Source organism: Mobula birostris, chromosome 1 (assembly GCF_030028105.1).
Source record: "Mobula birostris isolate sMobBir1 chromosome 1, sMobBir1.hap1, whole genome shotgun sequence".
NCBI lineage: Eukaryota > Metazoa > Chordata > Chondrichthyes > Myliobatiformes > Myliobatidae > Mobula > Mobula birostris.
In genome coordinates this window covers 160,032,647-160,056,117 of record NC_092370.1, presented here as the reverse complement: position 1 = coordinate 160,056,117, position 23,471 = coordinate 160,032,647, and the positions used below count along the sequence as shown (strand labels likewise).

The 23,471-nt window shown below is 53.6% G+C and overlaps 1 protein-coding gene across 2 annotated transcripts in view; it reads right to left on the bottom strand.

The window, feature by feature from the left end:
* Positions 1 to 23,471, bottom strand: part of plekhh1 (pleckstrin homology domain containing, family H (with MyTH4 domain) member 1) — a 283,094-nt gene that overhangs the window by 36,633 nt on the left and 222,990 nt on the right. The gene's annotated exons all lie outside the window — the stretch shown is intronic.

The window sequence follows — 23,471 nt, the reverse complement described above, 5'->3', positions numbered from 1 at the left end:
CCCTATGGCCACTGATGTTATTTATCTCAGCACATCTTCCCTTCCATTTCGAGTTCATCTGCATACTCAACAGGCCCACAAATTCATCTCCAGCGTTTAATGAGCGTGAAGGAAATGGGATCTCGGTGGGTTTAAAGGGAGAGTGGGAAACGGGGTCTCTGTAGGTTTAAAGGGAGAGTGGGAAACGGGGTCTCTGTGGGTTTAGAGGGAGAGTGGGAAACAGGGTCCGGGTGAGTTTAAAGGGAGAGTGGGAAACGGGGTCTCTGTGGGTTTAACGGGAGAGTGGGAAACAGGGTCCCGGTGAGTTTAAAGGGAGAGTGGGAAACGGGGTCCCGGTGCGTTTAAAGAGAGAGTGGGAAACGGGGTCTCTGTGGGTTTAAAGGGACAGTGGGAAACGGGGTCTCGGCAAGTTTAAAGGGAGAATGTGAAACGGGATCCCGGCGGGTTTAAAGGGAGAGAGGGAAACGGGGTCTCGGCAAGTTTAAAGGAAGAGTGGGAAACGGGTTCTCTGTGGGTTTAAAGGGAGAGTGGGAAACGGGGTCTCGGTGGGTTTAAAGGGAGAGTGGGAAACGGGGTCTCGGTGGGTTTAAAGGGAGAGTGGGAAACGGGGTCTCGGTGGGTTTAAAGGGAGAGTGGGAAACGGGGTCCTGGTGAGTTTAAAGGGAGAGTGGGAAACGGGATCACTGTGAGTTTAACGGGAGAGTGGGAAACGGGGTCTCTGTGGGTTTAAAGGGAGAGTGGGAAACAGGGTCTCGGTGAGTTTAAAGGGAGAGTGGGAAACGGGGTCTCGGTGAGTTTAAAGGGAGAGTGAGGAACGGTGTCTCGGTGGGTTTAAAGGGAGAGTGTGAAACGGTGTCTCGGTGGGTTTAAAGGGAGAGTGGGAAACGGTGTCTCGGTGGGTTTAAAGGGAGAGTGGGAAACGGTGTCTCGGTGAGTTTAAAGGGACAGTGGGAAACGGTGTCTCGGTGAGTTTAAAGGGACAGTGGGAAACGGTGTCTCGGTGGGTTTAAAGGGAGAGTGGGAAACGGTGTCTCGGTGGGTTTAAAGGGAGAGTGGGAAACGGTGTCATTTTTTTTTACTACAAAATTCTTTATTACAAATGTCGTTGCTATACAATATTTACAAAACCAGTGACTAACATATTTACTACACTACAAACAGACAATGCATGTTAAACCAATATATTGCCATCCTCATCAATGATGGCATTTACACCCCGCGGAGCCCAACGGTCCCGGAACATCTCGACGGTCGCCGTGGACTGTGCGTATTCCTTTTCAATGTTCACTCGGGCTCGAACATACCCCCTAAACATAGCCAGGCAGTCCACCCGGGGAGAACCTCCTGCCACCCTTTTCCAGGAGCCACGGATGGCAATTTTCGCCAGCCCCAGGAGCAAGTTGACAAGGACATCCTCATCCCTCTGTGCCCCCCTCCTTACTGGATGACCATATATGAATAGGGTGGGACTGAAATGCAACCAGAAGGCGAGAAGCAGCCCACGCAAATACGCGAAAAGGGGCTGCAGCCTCACACACTCCACGTACATATGGTACACGGTCTCCTCCAGCCCGCAGAAGTGACACGCGGCTGGGAGATCCGTGTACAAACTAAAGAACTTATTGCAGGGCACCGCTTTATGCAGCACCCTCCAGCCGAGATCCCCAAGGTGCATGGGAAGGACTCCCTTGTAGAGGGACTTCCACTGGGGACCCCCCTCACCTCCAGGTGGAAAGACCGACCGCCATGGCGTGTCGGGACGGTGGACAAATGCTAGGAAGTGGAGGGTGTGGAGCAGCAGCCCATAAAGGTACCTCCTGCCTGCATCCCTGAATGGGATTGTGGGTGTTGATGAAAGACGGCTCAAGTTGTGTGGATTCGTCTCTCGGGTAAGGCTGCGGGGCCTGGGCCCGACGAGCAGCTCAGCCCGAGTCGTTCCACACCCCTGAGCCGCACTGACATCCGTTGAGACAGGGCAAGGGTCGGCCAGGACCCCGCCCTCCGCCAGAGGAGGGGATTCCCGGCCTGAGGAAACCATGTTCCAGAATCTCAGTAGGTCCTGATAGAAGCCGGGCAGCCTCTGCAAAGCAGCACGGCTAACGCCCGCCGGTGGTAGCTGCATATCTTCGGCAAGACAGCAGCCCCTCCGGAGGAAGAAAGTCGCCAACACGTGCCACCTGGGAGGGTGCTCGGCGTACAGGAATCTCTGCAGCGTCCTGAGGCGGAGAGCTGCCAGTCGCGTGCGTACACACACCAGCGACTGTCCGCCCTCTCCTTCTGGGAGACTCAGAACCGCTGCAGAGACCCAGTGCTTCCTGTTTCCCCAGAAGAAGTCCACTAGCTTCCTCTGCATTCTTGCGACAAAAGGGGCGGGGGGGCCAAGGTGACCATCCGGTACCACAACATGGAGGCCACCAGCTGGTTTATGACCACCACCCTGCCTCGATAGGAAAGCACCCTGAGAAGGCCTGACCAGCGCCCTAGCCGGGCCATGACCTTTGTCTCCAGGTCCTGCCAGTTCGCCAGCCAGGTCTCCCCAGAAGGACTCAGGTAGACTTCCAGATAGAGAAGACGTCTGGTGCTCCACTCAAAAGCTCTCATCTCCTCCGGCAGGGAGTCCACCTGCCACTGGCCTACTAAGAGTCAGGAACATTTCGCCCAGTTGATCCTGGCGGAGGATGCCGCCGAGAAAACATCTTGGCACTCGCGCATCCTCCGCAGGTCACAGGGGTCTGTCATCATGAGGAGTACGTCATCGGCGTAGGCCGAGAGGACGACCCCCATGTCCGGTTCGCGCAGAACCAGACCTGTCAGCCTTCGCCGAAGAAGGCTGAGGAATGGCTCGACACAGATCGCATACAGTTGACCGGACATGGGGCACCCCTGACGCACTCCTCTTCGGAAGTGGATAGGTCCTGTCAATGATCCATTAATCTTAACTAGGCACTCTGCGGCAGAGTACAGGAGCCGAACTCGGGCCACAAAGTGTGGTCCGAGCCCAAAAGCCTGCAGGGTGCCCACCAGGAAACTGTGGTCCACCCGGTCAAAAGCCTTCTCCTGGTCAAGAGAAAGAAACGCTGCCGGGGTCCCAGTCTCCTGGAGTAGGTGGATCAGGTCCCGTACTAGGTGGACATTGTCCTGGATGGAGCGGCCCGGGACTGTATAAGATTGGTCAGGATGGACCACCTGTCCAATTACCGAACCCAGACGGTTGGCTATTGCCCGGGCGAAGATCTTGTAGTCCACGCACAAGAGGGAGACCGGCCGCCAGTTCTTTAGCAGGCGGAGGTCTCCCTTCTTGGGCAGTAGGACCACAACAGCTCTCCGCCATGAGAGGGGCATTTCTCTGGTGGCTAGGCTCTCCCCTAGGACAAGGCTGTAATCATCCCCCAGGACATCCCAAAAAGCCTGATAAAACTCAACACTCAGTCCATCCAAACCAGGGGACTTGCCCCTCTGGAGTTGCCAAAGGGCAGTGGACAGCTCCTCCCGAGTCAGGGGGGCATCCAGACGAACTGCGTCCTCTGGGCTGACCTTCGGCAAATCCTCCCAGACCTCATTACACGCCTCCGCATTTGACGGATCAGGCGAGAATAAGGACCGATAGAATGAACGGACCTCGTTGTTAATTCCATCAGGGTCCGTGATGGAGGAGCCATCGGCAGCCAGCAGCTCCACTAGCTGCTTTTGAACTCCCCGCCACCTTTCCAACGAGTAGAAGAAGGGTGAGCCACGGTCCAAATCCTGCAGCATTTGGATCCGTGACCTCACGTACGCACCTCGGGACTGCTGGAGCTGCAGGTTCCTTAGTGCGTCCTTCTTCTCCTGGTATTCCTGCCACAGCTGCTGGTCTCCAGCGGTCGGACCGAGGCGGGACTCCAGGTCAAGCAACGCTCTCTCAAGCCGCTCAACCTCAGAGCTCCGCCTCTTTGTCGACCCCCTAGTGTACTCCCGACATAAAAACCGGATGTGGGCTTTGCCCACATCCCACCATAGCCGTAGGGAGCAGAACTCACTCCGCCTCTCCTTCCAGGAGACCCAGAAAGCTCGGAACGAATCCCGGAATCGGCTGTCCTCCAGCAGCCGGTTGTTAAAATGCCAATACCCGGATCCCACCCGAGGGTGTAGTGGAATAAATTCCATCCACACAAGGTGATGATCCGAGCACGACACCGGCCGCATGAAGGACACCGACACGCGGGCGACGTAGGCCCGAGAGATGGTGGGTTTAACGAGAGAGTGTGAAACGGTGTCTCGGTGAGTTTAAAGGGAGGGTGGGAAACGGTGTCCCGGTGAGTTTAAAGGGAGTGTGTGAAACGGTATCTCGGTGGGTTTAACGGGAGAGTGTGAAACGGAGTCTCGGTGGGTTTAATGAGAGAGTGGGAAACGGTGTCTCGGTGGGTTTAATGGGAGAGTGGGAAACGAGGTCTCGGTGAGTTTAAAGGGAGAGTGGGAAACGTTGTCTCGGTGGGTTTAACGGGAGAGTGGGAAACGGGGTCACTATGAGTTTAAAGGGAGAGTGGGAAACGGTGTCTCGGAGAGTTTAACGGGAGAGTGGGAAACGGGGTCACTATGAGTTTAAAGGGAGAGTGTGAAACGGTATCTCGGTGGGTTTAACGGGAGAGTGTGAAACGGAGTCTCGGTGGGTTTAACGAGAGAGTGGGAAACGGGGTCACTATGAGTTTAAAGGGAGAGTGGGAAACGGTGTCTCGGTGGGTTTAAAGGGAGAGTGTGAAACGGTGTCTCGGTGGGTTTAAAGGGAGAGTGGGAAATGAGGTCTCGGTGAATTTAACGGGAGAGTGGGAAACGGTGCCTCGGTGGGTTTAACGGGAGAGTGGGAAACGGGGTCTCTGTGGGTTTAAAGGGAGAGTGGGAAACGGTGTCTCGGTGAGTTTAAAGGTAGAGTGGGAAACGGGGTCTCAATGAGTTTAAAGGGAGAGTGGGAAACGGGGTCTCGGTGGGTTTAAAGGGAGAGTGGGAAATGAGGTCTCGGTGAGTTTAAAGGGAGAGTGGGAAACGGTGTCTCGGTGGGTTTAACGGGAGAGTGGGAAACGGGGTCTCTGTGGGTTTCAAGGGAGAGTGGGAAACGGTGTCTCGGTGAGTTTAAAGGGAGAGTGGGAAACGGTGTCCCGGTGAGTTTAAAGGGAGAGTGTGAAACGGTGTCTCGGTGGGTGTAACGGGAGAGTGGGAAACGGTATCTCGGTGGGTTTAACGGGAGAGTGGGAAACGGGTTCTCGGTGAGTTTAAAGGGAGAGTGGATAACGGGGTCTCAGCGAGTTTAAAGGGAGAGTGGGAAATGAGGTCTCGGTGAGTTTAAAGGGAGAGTGGGAAGCGGTGTCTTGATGGGTTTAACGGGAGAGTGGGAAACGGTGTCTCGGTGGGTTTAATGGGAGAGTGGGAAACGGGGTCCCGGTGGGCTTAACGGGAGAGTGGGAAATGGTGTCTCGGTGGGTTTAACGGGACAGTGGGAAACGGGGTCTCTGTGGGTTTAACGGGAGAGTGTGAAACGGTGTCTCGGTGGGTTTAACGGGAGAGTGGGAAACGGGGTCTCTGTGGGTTTAAAGGTAGAGTGGGAAATGGGGTCTCAGTGAGTTTAAGGGGAGAGTGGGAAACGGGGTCTCAATGAGTTCAAAGGGAGAGTGGGAAACGGGGTCTCTGAGTTTAAAGGGAGAGTGGGAAACCGGGTCTCTGTGGGTTTAAAGGGAGAGTGGGAAACGGTGTCTCGGTGAGTTTAAAGGGAGAGTGGGAAACGGGGTCTCTGTGGATTCAAAGGGAGAGTGGGAAACGGGGTCTCTGTGGATTCAAAGGGAGAGTGGGAAACGGGGTCTCAATGAGTTTAAAGGGAGAGTGGGAAACGGGGTCTCTGAGTTTAAAGGGGGAGTGGGAAACGGTGTCTCGGTGGGTGTAACGGGAGAGTGGGAAACGGTGTCTAAGTGGGTTTAACCGGAGAGTGGGAAACGGGTTCTCGGAGAGTTTAAAGGGAGGGTGGATAACGGGGTCTCAGCGAGTTTAAAGGGAGAGTGGGAAATGAGGTCTCGGTGAGTTTAAAGGGAGAGTGGGAAACGTTGTCTTGGTGGGTTTAACGGGAGAGTGGGAAACGGGGTCACTATGAGTTTAAAGGGAGAGTGGGAAACGGTGTGCCGGTGAGTTTAACGGGAGAGTGGCAAACGGTGTGTCGGTGGGTTTAAAGGGAGAGTGTGAAACGGTGTCTCGGTGGGCTTAAAGGGAGAGTGGGAAATGAGGTCTCGGTGAGTTTAAAGGGAGAGTGGGAAACGGTGTCTCGGTGGGTTTAACGGGAGAGTGGGAAACGGAGTCTCTGTGGGTTTAAAGGGAGAGTGGGAAACGGTGTCTCGGTGAGTTTAAAGGGGGAGTGGGAAACGGTGTCTCGGTGGATTTAAAGGGGGAGTGGGAAACGGTGTCTCGGTGGGTTTAACGGGAGAGTGGGAAACGGAGTCTCTGTGGGTTTAAAGGGAGAGCGGGAAACGGTGTCTCGGTGAGTTTAAAGGGGGAGTGGGAAACGGTGTCTCGGTGGGTTTAAAGGGGGAGTGGGAAACGGTGTCTCGGTGGGTTTAAAGGGCGAGTGGGAAACGGTGTCTCGGTGGGTTTAACGGGAGATTGGGAAACGGGGTCTCTGTGGGTTTAAAGGGAGAGTGGGAAACGGTGTCTCGGTGAGTTTAAAGGGAGTGTGGGAAACGGTGTCCCGGTGAGTTTAAAGGGAGAGTGTGAAACCGTGTCTCGGTGGGTGTAACGGGAGAGTGGGAAACGGTGTCTCAGTGGGTTTAACGGGAGAGTGGGAAACGGGTTCTCGGTGAGTTTAAAGGGAGGGTGGATAACGGGGTCTTAGCGAGTTTAAAGGGAGAGTGGGAAATGAGGTCTCGGTGAGCTCAAAGGGAGAGTGGGAAGCGGTGTCTTGATGGGTTTAACGGGAGAGTGGGAAATGGTGTTTCGGTGGATTTGACGGGACAGTGGGAAACGGGGTCTCTGTGGGTTTAAAGGGAGAGTGGGAAACGGTGTCTCGGTGAGTTTAAAGGGAGAGTGTGAAACGGTGTCTCGGTGGGTTTAAAGGGAGAGTGTGAAACGGTGTCTCGGTGGGTTTAAAGGGAGAGTGTGAAACGGTGTCTCGGTGGGTTTAAAGGGAGAGTGTGAAACGGTGTCTCGGTGGGTTTAACGGGAGAGTGTGAAACGGTGTCTCGGTGGGTTTAACGGGAGAGTGGGAAACGGTGTCTCGGTGGGTTTAACGGGAGAGTGGGAAACGGGGTCTCGGTGAGTTTAAAGGGAGAGTGGGAAACGTTGTCTCGGTGGGTTTAACGGGAGAGTGGGAAACGGGGTCACTATGAGTTTAAAGGGAGAGTGGGAAACGGTGTCTCGGTGAGTTTAACGGGAGAGTGGGAAACGGGGTCACTATGAGTTTAAAGGGAGAGTGGGAAATGAGGTCTCGGTGAGTTTAAAGGTAGAGTGGGAAACGGGGTCTCAGTGAGTTTAAGGGGAGAGTGGGAAACAGCGTCTCAATGAGTTCAAAGGGAGAGTGGGAAACGGTGTTTCGGTGAGTTTAAAGGGGGAGTGGGAAACGGTGTCTCGGTGGGTGTAACGGGAGAGTGGGAAACGGTGTCTCAGTGGGTTTAACGGGAGAGTGGGAAACGGTGTCTCGGTGGGTTTAAAGGGAGAATGGGAAACAGGGTACCGGTGGGTTTAACGGGAGAGTGGGAAATGGTGTCTCGGTGGGTTTAACGGGAGAGTGGGAAACGTTGTCTCGGTCGGTTTAATGGGAGAGTGGGAAACGGGGTCTCGGTGAGTTTAAAGGGAGAGTGGGAAACGTTGTCTCGGTGGGTTTAACGGGAGAGTGGGAAACGGGGTCACTATGAGTTTAAAGGGAGAGTGGGAAACGGTGTGCCGGTGAGTTTAACGGGAGAGTGGGAAACGGTGTCTCGGTAGGTTTAAAGGGAGAGTGTGAAACGGTGTCTCGGTGGGCTTAAAGGGAGAGTGGCAAATGAGGTCTCGGTGAGTTAAAAGGGAGAGTGGGAAACGGTGTCTCGGTGGGTTTAACGGGAGAGTGGGAAACGGGGTCTCTGTGGGTTTAAAGGGAGAGAGGGAAACGGTGTCTCGGTGGGTGTAATGGGAGAGAGGGAAACGGTGTCTCAGTGCGTTTAACGGGAGAGTGGGAAACGGTGTCTCGGTGGGTTTAATGGGAGAGTGGGAAACGGGGTCTCGGTGAGTTTAAAGGGAGAGTGGGAAACGGGGTCACTATGAGTTTAAAGGTAGAGTGGGAAACGGGGTCTCGGTGAGTTTAAAGGGAGAGTGGGAAACGGGGTCTCGGTGGGTTTAAAGGGAGAGTGGGAAAGGAGGTCTTGGTGAGTTTAAAGGGAGAGTGGGAAACGGTGTCTCGGTGGGTTTAACGGGAGAGTGGGAAACGGTGTCTCGGTGAGTTTAAAGGGAGAGTGGGAAACGGTGTCCCGGTGAGTTTAAAGGGACAGTGTGAAACGGTGTCTCGGTGGGTGTAACGGGAGAGTGGGAAACGGTATCTCGGTTGGTTTAACGGGAGAGTGGGAAACGGGTTCTCGGTGAGTTATAACGGGGTCTCAGCGAGTTTAAAGGGAGAGTGGGAAATGAGGTCTCGGTGAGTTTAAAGGGAGAGTGGGAAGCGGTGTCTTGATGGGTTGAACGGGAGAGTGGGAAACGGTGTCCCGGTGAGTTTAAAGGGAGAGTGGGAAACGGGGTCCCGGTGGGTTTAAAGGGAGAGTGGGAAACGGGGTCACTATGAGTTTAAAGGGAGAGTGGGAGACGGTGTCTCGGTGGGTTTAAAGGGAGAGTGTGAAACGGTGTCTCGGTGGGTTTAAAGGGAGAGTGGGAAGTGAGGTCTCGGTGAGTTTAATGGGAGAGTGGGAAACGGTGTCTCGGTGCGTTTAACGGGAGAGTGGGAAACGGGGTCTCGGTGAGTTTAAGGGGAGAGTGGGAAACGGGGTCTCAATGAGTTTAAAGGGAGAGTGGGAAACGGGGTCTCTGAGTTTAAAGGGGGAGTGGGAAACGGTGTCTCGGTGGGTGTAACGGGAGAGTGGGAAACGGTGTCTCGGTGGGTTTAACGGGAGAGTGGGAAACGGGTTCTCGGTGAGTTTAAAGGGAGGGTGGATAACGGGGTCTCAGCGAGTTTAAAGGGAGAGTGGGAAATGAGGTCTCGGTGAGTTTAAAGGGAGAGTGGGAAACGTTGTCTCGGTGGGTTTAACGGGAGAATGGGAAACGGTGTCTCGGTGGGTTTAATGGGAGAGTGGGAAATGGGGTCTCGGTGAGTTTAAAGGGAGAGTGGGAAACGTTGTCTTGGTGGGTTTAACGGGAGAGTGGGAAACGGGGTCACTATGAGTTTAAAGGGAGAGTGGGAAACGGTGTGCCGGTGAGTTTAACGGGAGAGTGGGAAACGGGGTCACTATGAGTTTAAAGGGAGAGTGGGAAACGGTGTGCTGGTGAGTTTAACGGGAGAGTGGCAAACGGTGTCTCGGTGGGTTTAAAGGGAGAGTGTGAAACGGTGTCTCGGTGGGCTTAAAGGGAGAGTGGGAAATGAGGTCTCGGTGGGCTTAAAGGGAGAGTGGGAAATGAGGTCTCGGTGAGTTTAAAGGGAGAGTGGGAAACGGGGTCTCTGTGAGTTTAAAGGGAGGGTGGATAACGGGGTCTCAGCGAGTTTAAAGGGAGAGTGGGAAATGAGGTCTCGGTGAGCTCAAAGGGAGAGTGGGAAGCGGTGTCTTGATGGGTTTAACGGGAGAGTGGGAAATGGTGTTTCGGTGGGTTTGACGGGACAGTGGGAAACGCGGTCTCGGTGAGTTTAAAGGGAGAGTGTGAAACGGTGTCTCGGTGGGTTTAAAGGGAGAGTGTGAAACGGTGTCTCGGTGGGTTTAAAGGGAGAGTGTGAAACGGTGTCTCGGTGGGTTTAACGGGAGAGTGTGAAACGGTGTCTCGGTGGGTTTAACGGGAGAGTGTGAAACGGTGTCTCGGTGGGTTTAATGGGAGAGTGGGAAACGGGGTCTCGGTGGGTTTAAAGGGAGAGTGGGAAAGGAGGTCTTGGTGAGTTTAAAGGGAGAGTGGGAAACGGGGTCTCAATGAGTTTAAAGGGAGAGTGGGAAACGGGGTCTCGGTGGGTTTAAAGGCAGAGTGGGAAATGAGGTCTCGGTGAGTTTAACGGGAGAGTGGGAAACGGTGTCTCGGTGGGTTTAACCGGAGAGTGCAAAACGGGGTCTTTGTGGGTTTAAAGGGAGAGTGGGAAACGGTGTCTCGGTGAGTTTAAAGGTAGAGTGGGAAACGGGATCTCGGGGAGTTTAAAGGGAGAGTGGGAAACGGTGTCTCGGTGGGTTTAACGGGAGAGTGGGAAACGGTGTCTCGGTGAGTTTAAAGGGAGAGTGGGAAACGCTGTCCCGGTGAGTTTAAAGGGAGAGTGTGAAACGGTGTCTCGGTGGGTGTAACGGGAGAGTGGGAAACGGTATTTCGGTGCGTTCAACGGGAGAGTGGGAAACGGGTTCTCGGTGAGTTTAAAGTGAGGGTGGATAACTGGGTCTCAGCGAGTTTAAAGGGAGAGTGTGAAACGGTGTCTCGGTGGGTTTAACGGGAGAGTGGGAAACGGGGTCTCTGTGAGTTTAAAGGGAGAGTGGGAAACGGAGTCACTATGAGTTTAAAGGGAGAGTGGGAAACGGTGTGCCGGTGAGTTTAACGGGAGAGTGGGAAACGGTGTCTCGGTGGGTTTAAAGGGAGAGTGTGAAACGGTGTCTCGGTGAGTTTAAAGGTAGAGTGGGAAACGGGGTCTAGGTGAGTTTAAGGGGAGAGTGGGAAACGGTGTCTCGGTGAGTTTAAAGGGAGAGTGGGAAACGGTGTCTCGATGGGTTTAAAGGGAGAGTGTGAAACGGTGTCTCGGTGGGTTTAAAGGGAGAGTGTGAAACGGTGTCTCGGTGAGTTTAAAGGGAGAGTGGGAAACGGTGTCTCGGTGAGTTTAAAGGGAGTGTGGGAAACGGTGTCCGGGTGAGTTTAAATGGAGAGTGTGAAACCGTGTCTCGGTGGGTGTAACGTGAGAGTGGGAAACGGTGTCTCAGTGGGTTTAACGGGAGAGTGGGAAACGGGTTCTAGGTGAGTTTAAAGGGAGGGTGGATAACGGGGTCTCAGCGAGTTTAAAGGGAGAGTGGGAAATGAGGTCTCGGTGAGCTCAAAGGGAGAGTGGGAAGCGGTGTCTTGATGGGTTTAACGGGAGAGTGGGAAATGGTGTTTCGGTGGGTTTGACGGGACAGTGGGAAATGCGGTCTCTATGGGTTTAAAGGGAGAGTGGGAAACGGTGTCTCGGTGAGTTTAAAGGGAGAGTGTGAAACGGTGTCTCGGTGGGTTTAAAGGGAGAGTGTGAAACGGAGTCTCGGTGGGTTTAAGGGGAGAGTGTGAAACGGTGTCTCGGTGGGTTTAAAGGGAGAGTGTGAAACGGTGTCTCGGTGGGTTTAACGGGAGAGTGTGAAACGGTGTCTCGGTGGGTTTAACGGGAGAGTGGGAAACGGTGTCTCGGTGGGTTTAATGGGAGAGTGGGAAACGGGGTCTCGGTGAGTTTAAAGGGAGAGTGGGAAACGTTGTCTCGGTGGGTTTAACGGGAGAGTGGGAAACGGGGTCACTGTGAGTTTAAAGGGAGAGTGGGAAACGGTGTCTCGGTGAGTTTAACGGGAGAGTGGGAAACGGGGTCACTATGAGTTTAAAGAGAGAGTGGGAAACTGTGTCTCGGTGGGTTTAAAGGGAGAGTGTGAAACGGTGTCTCGGTGGGTTTAAAGGGAGAGTGGGAAATGAGGTCTCGGTGAGTTTAACGGGAGAGTGGGAAACGGTGTCTCGGTGGGTTTAACGGGAGAGTGGGAAACGGGGTCTCTGTGGGTTTAAAGGGAGAGTGGGAAACGGTGTCCCGGTGAGTTTAAAGGGAGAGTGGGAAACGGGGTCTCGGTGAGTTTAAAGGGAGAGTGGGAAACGGGGTCTCAATGAGTTTAAAGGGAGAGTGGGAAACGGGGTCTCGGTGGGTTTAAAGGCAGAGTGGGAAATGAGGTCTCGGTGAGTTTAACGGGAGAGTGGGAAACGGTGTCTCGGTGGGTTTAACGGGAGAGTGGGAAACGGTGTCTCGGTGAGTTTAAAGGGAGAGTGGGAAACGCTGTCCCGGTGAGTTTAAAGGGAGAGTGTGAAACGGTGTCTCGGTGGGTGTAACGGGAGAGTGGGAAACGGTATCTCGGTGGGTTCAACGGGAGAGTGGGAAACGGGTTCTCGGTGAGTTTAAAGGGAGGGTGGATAACGGGGTCTCAGCGAGTTTAAAGGGAGAGTGTGAAACGGTGTCTCGGTGGGTTTAACGGGAGAGTGGGAAACGGGGTCTCTGTGAGTTTAAAGGGAGAGTGGGAAACGGGGTCACTATGAGTTGAAAGGGAGAGTGGGAAACGGTGTGCCGGTGACTTTAACGGGAGAGTGGGAAACGGTGTCTCGGTGGGTTTAAAGGGAGAGTGTGAAACGGTGTCTCGGTGGGTTTAAAGGGAGAGTGTGAAACGGTGTCTCGGTGAGTTTAACGGGAGAGTGGGAAACGGTGTCTCGGTGAGTTTAAAGGGAGTGTGGGAAACGGTGTCCGGGTGAGTTTAAAGGGAGAGTGTGAAACCGTGTCTCGGTGGGTGTAACGTGAGAGTGGGAAACGGTGTCTCAGTGGGTTTAACGGGAGAGTGGGAAATGAGGTCTCGGTGAGCTCAAAGGGAGAGTGGGAAGCGGTGTCTTGATGGGTTTAACGGGAGAGTGGGAAATGGTGTTTCGGTGGGTTTGACGGGACAGTGGGAAACGCGGTCTCTGTGGGTTTAAAGGGAGAGTGGGAAACGGTGTCTCGGTGAGTTTAAAGGGAGAGTGTGAAACGGTGTCTCGGTGGGTTTAAAGGGAGAGTGTGAAACGGTGTCTCGGTGGGTTTAAAGGGAGAGTGTGAAACGGTGTCTCGGTGGGTTTAAAGGGAGAGTGTGAAACGGTGTCTCGGTGGGTTTAACGGGAGAGTGTGAAACGGTGTCTCGGTGGGTTTAACGGGAGAGTGGGAAACGGTGTCTCGGTGGGTTTAATGGGAGAGTGGGAAACGGGGTCTCGGTGAGTTTAAAGGGAGAGTGGGAAACGTTGTCTCGGTGGGTTTAACGGGAGAGTGGGAAACGGCTCACTATGAGTTTAAAGGGAGAGTGGGAAACGGTGTCTCGGTGAGTTTAACGGGAGAGTGGGAAACGGGGTTACTATGAGTTTAAAGGGAGAGTGGGAAACGGTGTCTCGGTGGGTTTAAAGGGAGAGTGTGAAACGGTGTCTCGGTGGGTTTAAAGGGAGAGTGGGAAATGAGGTCTCGGTGAGTTTAACGGGAGAGTGGGAAACGGTGTCTCGGTGGGTTTAACGGGAGAGTGGGAAACGGGGTCTCTGTGGGTTTAAAGGGAGAGTGGGAAACGGTGTCTCGGTGAGTTTAAAGGGAGAGTGGGAAACGGGGTCTCGGTGAGTTTAAAGGGAGAGTGGGAAACGGGGTCTCAATGAGTTTAAAGGGAGAGTGGGAAACGGCGTCTCGGTGGGTTTAAAGGCAGAGTGGGAAATGAGGTCTCGGTGAGTTTAACGGGAGAGTGGGAAACGGTGTCTCGGTGGGTTTAACCGGAGAGTGCGAAACGGGGTCTTTGTGGGTTTAAAGGGAGAGTGGGAAACGGTGTCTCGGTGAGTTTAAAGGTAGAGTGGGAAACGGGATCTCGGTGAGTTTAAAGGGAGAGTGGGAAACGGTGTCTCGGTGGGTTTAACGGGAGAGTGGGAAACGGTGTCTCGGTGGGTTTAATGGGAGAGTGGGAAACGGGGTCTCGGTGAGTTTAAAGGGAGAGTGGGAAACGTTGTCTCGGTGGGTTTAACGGGAGAGTGGGAAACGGGGTCACGATGACTTTAAAGGGAGAGTGGGAAACGGTGTTTCGGTGAGTTTAACGGGAGAGTGGGAAACGGGGTCACTATGAGTTTAAAGGGAGAGTGGGAAACGGTGTCTCGGTGGGTTTAAAGGGAGAGTGTGAAACGGTGTCTCGGTGGGTTTAAAGGGAGAGTGGGAAATGAGGTCTCGGTGAGTTTAACGGGAGAGTGGGAAACGGTGTCTCGGTGGGTTTAACGGGAGAGTGGGAAACGGGGTCTCTGTGGGTTTAAAGGGAGAGTGGGAAACGGTGTCTCGGTGAGTTTAAAGGGAGAGTGGGAAACGGGGTCTCGGTGAGTTTAAAGGGAGAGTGGGAAACGGGGTCTCAATGAGTTTAAAGGGAGAGTGGGAAATGAGGTCTCGGTGAGTTTAACGGGAGAGTGGGAAACGGTGTCTCGGTGGGTTTAACCGGAGAGTGCAAAACGGGGTCTTTGTGGGTTTAAAGGGAGAGTGGGAAACGGTGTCTCGGTGAGTTTAAAGGTAGAGTGGGAAACGGGATCTCGGGGAGTTTAAAGGGAGAGTGGGAAACGGTGTCTCGGTGGGTTTAACGGGAGAGTGGGAAACGGTGTCTCGGTGAGTTTAAAGGGAGAGTGGGAAACGCTGTCCCGGTGAGTTTAAAGGGAGAGTGTGAAACGGTGTCTCGGTGGGTGTAACGGGAGAGTGGGAAACGGTATCTCGGTGGGTTCAACGGGAGAGTGGGAAACGGGTTCTCGGTGAGTTTAAAGGGAGGGTGGATAACGGGGTCTCAGCGAGTTTAAAGGCAGAGTGTGAAACGGTGTCTCGGTGGGTTTAACGGGAGAGTGTGAAACGGTGTCTCGGTGAGTTTAAAGGTAGAGTGGGAAACGGGATCTCGGTGAGTTTAAGGGGAGAGTGGGAAACGGTGTCTCGGTGAGTTTAAAGGGAGAGTGGGAAACGGTGTCTCGATGGGTTTAAAGGGAGAGTGTGAAACGGTGTCTCGGTGGGTTTAAAGGGAGAGTGTGAAACGGTGTCTCGGTGAGTTTAAAGGGAGAGTGGGAAACGGTGTCTCGGTGAGTTTAAAGGGAGTGTGGGAAACGGTGTCCGGGTGAGTTTAAAGGGAGAGTGTGAAACCGTGTCTCGGTGGGTGTAACGTGAGAGTGGGAAACGGTGTCTCAGTGGGTTTAACGGGAGAGTGGGAAACTGGTTCTCGGTGAGTTTAAAGGGAGGGTGGATAACGGGGTCTCAGCGAGTTTAAAGGGAGAGTGGGAAATGAGGTCTCGGTGAGCTCAAAGGGAGAGTGGGAAGCGGTGTCTTGATGGGTTTAACGGGAGAGTGGGAAATGGTGTTTCGGTGGGTTTGACGGGACAGTGGGAAACGCGGTCTCTGTGGGTTTAAAGGGAGAGTGGGAAACGGTGTCTCGGTGAGTTTAAAGGGAGAGTGTGAAACGGTGTCTCGGTGGGTTTAAAGGGAGAGTGTGAAACGGTGTCTCGGTGGGTTTAAAGGGGGAGTGTGAAACGGTGTCTCGGTGGGTTTAAAGGGAGAGTGTGAAACGGTGTCTCGGTGGGTTTAAAGGGAGAGTGTGAAACGGTGTCTCGGTGGGTTTAACGGGAGAGTGGGAAACGGTGTCTCGGTGGGTTTAAGGGGAGAGTGGGAAACGGTGTCTCGGTGGGTTTAATGGGAGAGTGGGAAACGGGGTCTCGGTGAGTTTAAAGGGAGAGTGGGAAACATTGTCTCGGTGGGTTTAACGGGAGAGTGGGAAACGGGGTCACTATGAGTTTAAAGGGAGAGTGGGAAACGGTGTCTCGGTGAGTTTAACGGGAGAGTGGGAAACGGGGTCACTATGAGTTTAAAGGGAGAGTGGGAAACGGTGTCTCGGTGGGTTTAAAGGGAGAGTGTGAAACGGTGTCTCGGTGGGTTTAAAGGGAGAGTGGGAAATGAGGTCTCGGTGAGTTTAACGGGAGAGTGGGAAACGGTGTCTCGGTGGGTTTAACGGGAGAGTGGGAAACGGGTTCTCGGTGAGTTTAAAGGGAGGGTGGATAACGGGGTCTCAGCGAGTTTAAAGGGAGAGTGTGAAACGGTGTCTCGGTGGGTTTAACGGGAGAGTGGGAAACAGGGTCTCTGTGAGTTTAAAGGGAGAGTGGGAAACGGGGTCACTATGAGTTTAAAGGGAGAGTGGGAAACGGTGTGCCGGTGAGTTTAACGGGAGAGTGGGAAACGGTGTCTCGGTGGGTTTAAAGGGAGAGTGTGAAACGGTGTCTCGGTGAGTTTAAAGGTAGAGTGGGAAACGGGGTCTCGGTGAGTTTAAGGGGAGAGTGGGAAACGGTGTCTCGGTGAGTTTAAAGGTAGAGTGGGAAACGGGGTCTCGGTGAGTTTAAAGGGAGAGTGGGAAACGGTGTCTCGATGGGTTTAAAGGGAGAGTGTGAAACGGTGTCTCGGTGGGTTTAAAGGGAGAGTGTGAAACGGTGTCTCGGTGAGTTTAAAGGGAGAGTGTGAAACGGTGTCTCGGTGGGTTTAATGGGAGAGTGTGAAACGGTGTCTCGGTGGGTTTAACGGGAGTGTGGGAAACGGTGTCTCGGTGGGTTTAATGGGAGAGTGGGAAACGGTGTCTCGGTGAGTTTAACGGGAGAGTGGGAAACGGGGTCACTATGAGTTTAAAGGGAGAGTGGGAAACGGTGTCTCGGTGTGTTTAAAGGGAGAGTGTGAAACGGTGTCTCGGTGGGTTTAAAGGGAGAGTGGGAAATGAGGTCTCGGTGAGTTTAACGGGAGAGTGGGAAACGGTGTCTCGGTGGGTTTAACGGGAGAGTGGGAAACGGGGTCTCTGTGGGTTTAAAGGGAGAGTGGGAAACGGTGTCTCGGTGAGTTTAAAGGTAGAGTGGGAAACGGGGTCTCGGTGAGTTTAAAGGGAGAGTGGGAAACGGGGTCTCAATGAGTTTAAAGGGAGAGTGGGAAACGGGGTCTCGGTGGGTTTAAAGGGAGAGTGGGAAATGAGGTCTCGGTGAGTTTAACGGGAGAGTGGGAAACGGGGTCTCGGTGAGTTTAAAGGGAGTGTGGGAAACGGTGTCCCGGTGAGTTTAAAGGGAGAGTGGGAAACGGTGTCCCGGTGAGTTTAAAGGGAGTGTGTGAAACGGTGTCTCGGTGGGTGAAACGGGAGAGTGGGAAACGGTATCTCGGTGGGTTTCACGGGAGAGTGGGAAATGGTGTTTCGGTGGGTTTGACGGGACAGTGGGAAACGGGGTCTCTGTGGGTTTAAAGGGAGAGTGGGAAACGGTGTCTCGGTGAGTTTAAAGGTAGAGTGGGAAACGGGGTCTCGGTGAGTTTAAGGGGAGAGTGGGAAACGGGGTCTCAGCGAGCTTAAAGGGAGAGTGGGAAATGAGGTCTCGGTGAGCTCAAAGGGAGAGTGGGAAGCGGTGTCTTGGGTTTAACGGGAGAGTGGGAAATGGTGTTTCGGTGGGTTTGACGGGACAGTGGGAAACGGGGTCTCTGTGGGTTTAAAGGGAGAGTGGGAAACAGTGTCTCGGTGAGTTTAAAGGTAGAGTGGGAAACGGGGGTCTCGGTGAGTTTAAGGGGAGAGTGGGAAACGGGGTCTCAATGAGTTTAAAGGGAGAGTGGGAAACGGGGTCTCGGTGGGTTTAAAGGGAGAGTGGGAAAGGAGGTCTCGGTGAGTTTAAAGGGAGAGTGCGAAACGGTGTCTCGGTGGGTTTAAAGGGAGAGTGGGAAACGGGGTCACTATGAGTTCAAAGGGAGAGTGGGAAACGGTGTCTCGGTGGGTTTAACGGGAGAGTGGGAAACGGGGTCTCTGTGGGTTTAAAGGGAGAGTGGGAAACGGTGTCTCGGTGAGTTTAAAGGTAGAGTGGGAAACGGGGTCTCGGTGAGTTTAAAGGGAGAGTGGGAAACGGGGTCTCAATGAGTTTAAAGGGAGAGTGGGAAACGGGGTCTCGGTGGGTTTAAAGGGAGAGTGGGAAATGAGGTCTCGGTGAGTTTAACGGGAGAGTGGGAAACGGGGTCTCGGTGAGTTTAAAGGGAGTGTGGGAAACGGTGTCCCGGTGAGTTTAAAGGGAGAGTGGGAAACGGGTGTCCCGGTGAGTTTAAAGGGAGTGTGTGAAACGGTGTCTCGGTGGGTGAAACGGGAGAGTGGGAAACGGTATCTCGGTGGGTTTCACGGGAGAGTGGGAAATGGTGTTTCGGTGGGTTTGACGGGACAGTGGGAAACGGGGTCTCTGTGGGTTTAAAGGGAGAGTGGGAAACGGTGTCTCGGTGAGTTTAAAGGTAGAGTGGGAAACGGGGTCTCGGTGAGTTTAAGGGGAGAGTGGGAAACGGGGTCTCAGCGAGCTTAAAGGGAGAGTGGGAAATGAGGTCTCGGTGAGCTCAAAGGGAGAGTGGGAAGCGGTGTCTTGGGTTTAACGGGAGAGTGGGAAATGGTGTTTCGGTGGGTTTGACGGGACAGTGGGAAACGGGGTCTCTGTGGGTTTAAAGGGAGAGTGGGAAACAGTGTCTCGGTGAGTTTAAAGGTAGAGTGGGAAACGGGGTCTCGGTGAGTTTAAGGGGAGAGTGGGAAACGGGGTCTCAATGAGTTTAAAGGGAGAGTGGGAAACGGGGTCTCGGTGGGTTTAAAGGGAGAGTGGGAAAGGAGGTCTCGGTGAGTTTAAAGGGAGAGTGCGAAACGGTGTCTCGGTGGGTTTAAAGGGAGAGTGGGAAACGGGGTCACTATGAGTTCAAAGGGAGAGTGGGAAACGGTGTCTCGGTGGGTTTAACGGGAGAGTGGGAAACGGGGTCATTATGAGTTTAAAGGGAGAGGGGGAAACGGTGTCTCGGTGAGTTTAACGGGAGAGTGGGAAACGGGGTCAATTTGAGTTTAAAGGGAGAGTGGGAAACGGTGTACCGGTGAGTTTAAAGGGAGAGTGTGAAACGGTGTCTCGGTGGGTGTAACGGGAGAGTGGGAAACGGTATCTCGGTGAGTTTAACGGGAGAGTGGGAAACGGGGTCAATTTGAGTTTAAAGGGAGAGTGGGAAACGGTGTACCGGTGAGTTTAAAGGGAGAGTGTGAAACGGTGTCTCGGTGGGTGTAACGGGAGAGTGGGAAACGGTATCTCGGTGGGTTTAACGGGAGAGTGGGAAACGGGTTCTCGGTGAGTTTAAAGGGAGGGTGGATAACGGGGTCTCAGCGAGTTTAAAGGGAGAGTGGGAAATGAGGTCTCGGTGAGTTTAAAGGGAGAGTGGGAAGCGGTGTCTTGATGGGTTTAACGGGAGAGTGGGAAACGGTGTCTCGGTGGGTTTAAAGGGAGAGTGGGAAACGGGGGTCCCGGTGGGTTTAACGGGAGAGTGGGAAACGGTGTCTCGGTGGGTTTAACGGGACAGTGGGAAACGGTGTCTCGGTGGGTTTAAAGGGAGAGTGGGAAACGGGGTCCCGGTGGGTTTAACGGGAGAGTGGGAAACGGTGTCTCGGTGGGTTTAAAGGGAGAGTGTGAAACGGTGTCTCGGTGAGTTTAAAGGTAGAGTGGGAAACGGGGTCTCGGTGAGTTTAAGGGGAGAGTGGGAAACGCTGTCTCGGTGAGTTTAAAGGGAGAGTGGGAAACGGTGTCTCGATGGGTTTAAAGGGAGAGTGTGAAACGGTGTCTCGGTGGGTTTAAAGGGAGAGTGTGAAACGGTGTTTCGGTGAGTTTAAAGGGAGAGTGTGAAACGGTGTCTCGGTGGGTTTAAAGGGAGAGAGGGAAATGAGGTCTCGGTGAGTTTAACGGGAGAGTGGGAAACGGTGTCTCGGTGGGTTTAACGGGAGAGTGGGAAACGGGGTCTCTGTGGGTTTAAAGGGAGAGTGGGAAACGGTGTCTCGGTGAGTTTAAAGTAGAGTGGGAAACGGGGTCTCGGTGAGTTTAAAGGGAGAGTGGGAAACGGGGTCTCAATGAGTTTAAAGGGAGAGTGGGAAACGGGGTCTCGGTGGGTTTAAAGGGAGAGTGGGAAATGAGGTCTCGGTGAGTTTAAAGGGAGAGTGGGAAACGGTGTCTCGGTGGGTTTAACGGGAGAGTGGGAAACGGTGTGTCGGTGAGTTTAAAGGGAGAGTGGGAAACGTTGTCCCGGTGAGTTTAAAGGGAGAGTGGGAAACGGTGTCTCGGTGGGTTTAAAGGGAGAGTGTGAAACGGTGTCTCGGTGAGTTTAAAGGTAGAGTGGGAAACGGGGTCTCGGTGAGTTTAAGGGAGAGTGGGAAACGGTGTCTCGGTGAGTTTAAAGGGAGAGTGGGAAACGGTGTCTCGATGGGTTTAAAGGGAGAGTGTGAAACGGTGTCTCGGTGGGTTTAAAGGGAGAGTGTGAAACGGTGTTTCGGTGAGTTTAAAGGGAGAGTGTGAAACGGTGTCTCGGTGGGTTTAAAGGGAGAGAGGGAAATGAGGTCTCGGTGAGTTTAACGGGAGAGTGGGAAACGGTGTCTCGGTGGGTTTAACGGGAGAGTGGGAAACGGGGTCTCTGTGGGTTTAAAGGGAGAGTGGGAAACGGTGTCTCGGTGAGTTTAAAGGTAGAGTGGGAAACGGGGTCTCGGTGAGTTTAAAGGGAGAGTGGGAAACGGGGGTCTCAATGAGTTTAAAGGGAGAGTGGAAACGGGGTCTCGGTGGGTTTAAAGGGAGAGTGGGAAATGAGGTCTCGGTGAGTTTAAAGGGAGAGTGGGAAACGGTGTCTCGGTGGGTTTAACGGGAGAGTGGGAAACGGTGTGTCGGTGAGTTTAAAGGGAGAGTGGGAAACGTTGTCCCGGTGAGTTTAAAGGGAGAGTGTGAAACGGTGTCTCGGTGGGTGTAACGGGAGAGGGGGAAACGGTATCTCGGTGGGTTTAACGGGAGAGTGGGAAACGCGTTCTCGGTGAGTTTAAAGGGAGGGTGGATAACGGGGTCTCAGCGAGTTTAAAGGGAGAGTGTGAAACGGTGTCTCGGTGGGTTTGAAGGGAGAGTGGGAAATGAGGTCTCGGTGAGTTTAACGGGAGAGTGGGAAACGGTGTCTCGGTGGGTTTAACGGGAGAGTGGGAAACGGGGTCTCTGTGGGTTTAAAGGGAGAGTAGGAAACGGTGACTCGGTGAGTTTAAAGGTAGAGTGGGAAACGGGGTCTCGGTGAGTTTAAAGGGACAGTGGGAAACGGGGTCTCAATGAGTTTAAAGGGAGTGTGTGAAACGGTGTCTCGGTGGGTGAAACGGGAGAGTGGGAAACGGTATCTCGGTGGGTTTCACGGGAGAGTGGGAAACGGGTTCTCGGTGAGTTTAAAGGGAGGGTGGATAACGGGGTCTCAGCGAATTTAAACGGAGAGTGTGAAACGGTGTCTCGGTGGGTTTAACGGGAGAGTGGGAAACGGGGTCTCTGTGAGTTTAAAGGGAGAGTGGGAAACGGGGTCACTATGAGTTTAAATGGAGAGTGGGAAACGGTGTCTCGGTGGGTTCAACGGGAGAGTGGGAAACGGGGTCATTATGAGTTTAAAGGGAGAGTGGGAAACGGTGTCTCGGTGAGTTTAACGGGAGAGTGGGAAACGGGGTCACTATGAGTTTAAAGGGAGAGTGGGAAACGGTGTCTCGGTGAGATAAAAGGGAGAGTGGGAAACGGTGTACCCGTGAGTTTAAAGGGAGAGTGTGAAACGGTGTCTCGGTGGGTGTAACGGGAGAGTGGGAAACGGTATCTCGGTGGGTTTAACGGGAGAGTGGGAAACGGGTTCTCGGTGAGTTTAAAGGGAGGGTGGATAACGGGGTCTCAGCGAGTTTAAACGGAGAGTGTGAAACGGTGTCTCGGTGGGTTTAACGGGAGAGTGGGAAACGGGGTCTCTGTGAGTTTAAAGGGAGAGTGGGAAACGGGGTCACTATGAGTTTAAAGGGAGAGTGGGAAACGGTGTCTCGGTGAGTTTAACGGGAGAGTGGGAAACGGGGTCACTATGAGTTTAACGGGAGAGTGGGAAACGGGGTCACTATGAGTTTAAAGGGAGAGTGGGAAACGGTGTCTCGGTGAGTTTAAAGGGAGAGTGGGAAACGGTGTACCCGTGAGTTTAAAGGGAGAGTGTGAAACGGTGTCTCGGTGGGTGTAACGGGAGAGTGGGAAACGGTATCTCGGTGGGTTTAACGGGAGAGTGGGAAACGGGTTCTCGGTGAGTTTAAAGGGAGGGTGGATAACGGGGTCTCAGCGAGTTTAAAGGGAGAGTGGGAAATGAGGTCTCGGTGAGTTTAAAGGGAGAGTGGGAAGCGGTGTCTTGATGGGTTTAACGGGAGAGTGGGAAACGGTGTCTCGGTGGGTTTAAAGCGAGAGTGGGAAACGGGGTCCCGGTGGGTTTAACGGGAGAGTGGGAAACGGCGTCTCGGTGGGTTTAACGGGACAGTGGGAAACGGGGTCTCTGTGGGTTTGACGGGAGAGAGTGAAACGGTGTCTCGGTGGGTTTAACGGGAGAGTGGGAAACGGTGTCTCGGTGGGTTTACCGGGAGAGTGGGAAACGGGGTCTCGGTGAGTTTAAAGGGAGAGTGGGAAACTTTGTCTCGGTGGGTTTAACGGGAGAGTGGGAAACGGTATCTCGGTTGGTTTAACGGGAGAGTGGGAAACGGGTTCTCGGTGAGTTATAACGGGGTCTCAGCGAGTTTAAAGGGAGAGTGGGAAATGACGTCTCGGTGAGTTTAAAGGGAGAGTGGGAAGCGGTGTCTTGATGGGTTTAACGGGAGAGTGGGAAACGGTGTCTCGGTGAGTTTAAAGGGAGAGTGGGAAACGGGGTCCCGGTGGGTTTAACGGGAGAGTGGGAAACGGTGTCTCAGTGGGTTTAACGGGAGAGTGGGAAACGGGGTCTCTGTGAGTTTAAAGGGAGAGTGGGAAACGGGGTCACTATGAGTTTAAAGGGAGAGTGGGAAACGGTGTCTCGGTGGGTTTAACGGGAGAGTGGGAAACGGGGTCACTATGAGTTTAAAGGGAGAGTGGGAAATGAGGTCTCGGTGAGTTTAAAGGGAGGGTGGATAACGGGGTCTCAGCGAGTTTAAACGGAGAGTGTGAAACGGTGTCTCGGTGGGTTTAACGGGAGAGTGGGAAACGGGGTCTCTGTGAGTTTAAAGGGAGAGTGGGAAACGGGGTCACTATGAGTTTAAAGGGAGAGTGGGAAACGGTGTCTCGGTGAGTTTAACGGGAGAGTGGGAAACGGGGTCACTATGAGTTTAACGGGAGAATGGGAAACGGGGTCACTATGAGTTTAAAGGGAGAGTGGGAAACGGTGTCTCGGTGAGTTTAAAGGGAGAGTGGGAAACGGTGTACCCGTGAGTTTAAAGGGAGAGTGTGAAACGGTGTCTCGGTGGGTGTAACGGGAGAGTGGGAAACGGTATCTCGGTGGGTTTAACGGGAGAGTGGGAAATGGGTTCTCGGTGAGTTTAAAGGGAGGGTGGATAACGGGGTCTCAGCGAGTTTAAAGGGAGAGTGGGAAATGAGGTCTCGGTGAGTTTAAAGGGAGAGTGGGAAGCGGTGTCTTGATGGGTATAACGGGAGAGTGGGAAACAGTGTCTCGGTGGGTTTAAAGCGAGAGTGGGAAACGGGGTCCCGGTGGGTTTAACGGGAGAGTGGGAAACGGCGTCTCGGTGTGTTTAACGGGACAGTGGGAAACGGGGTCTCTGTGG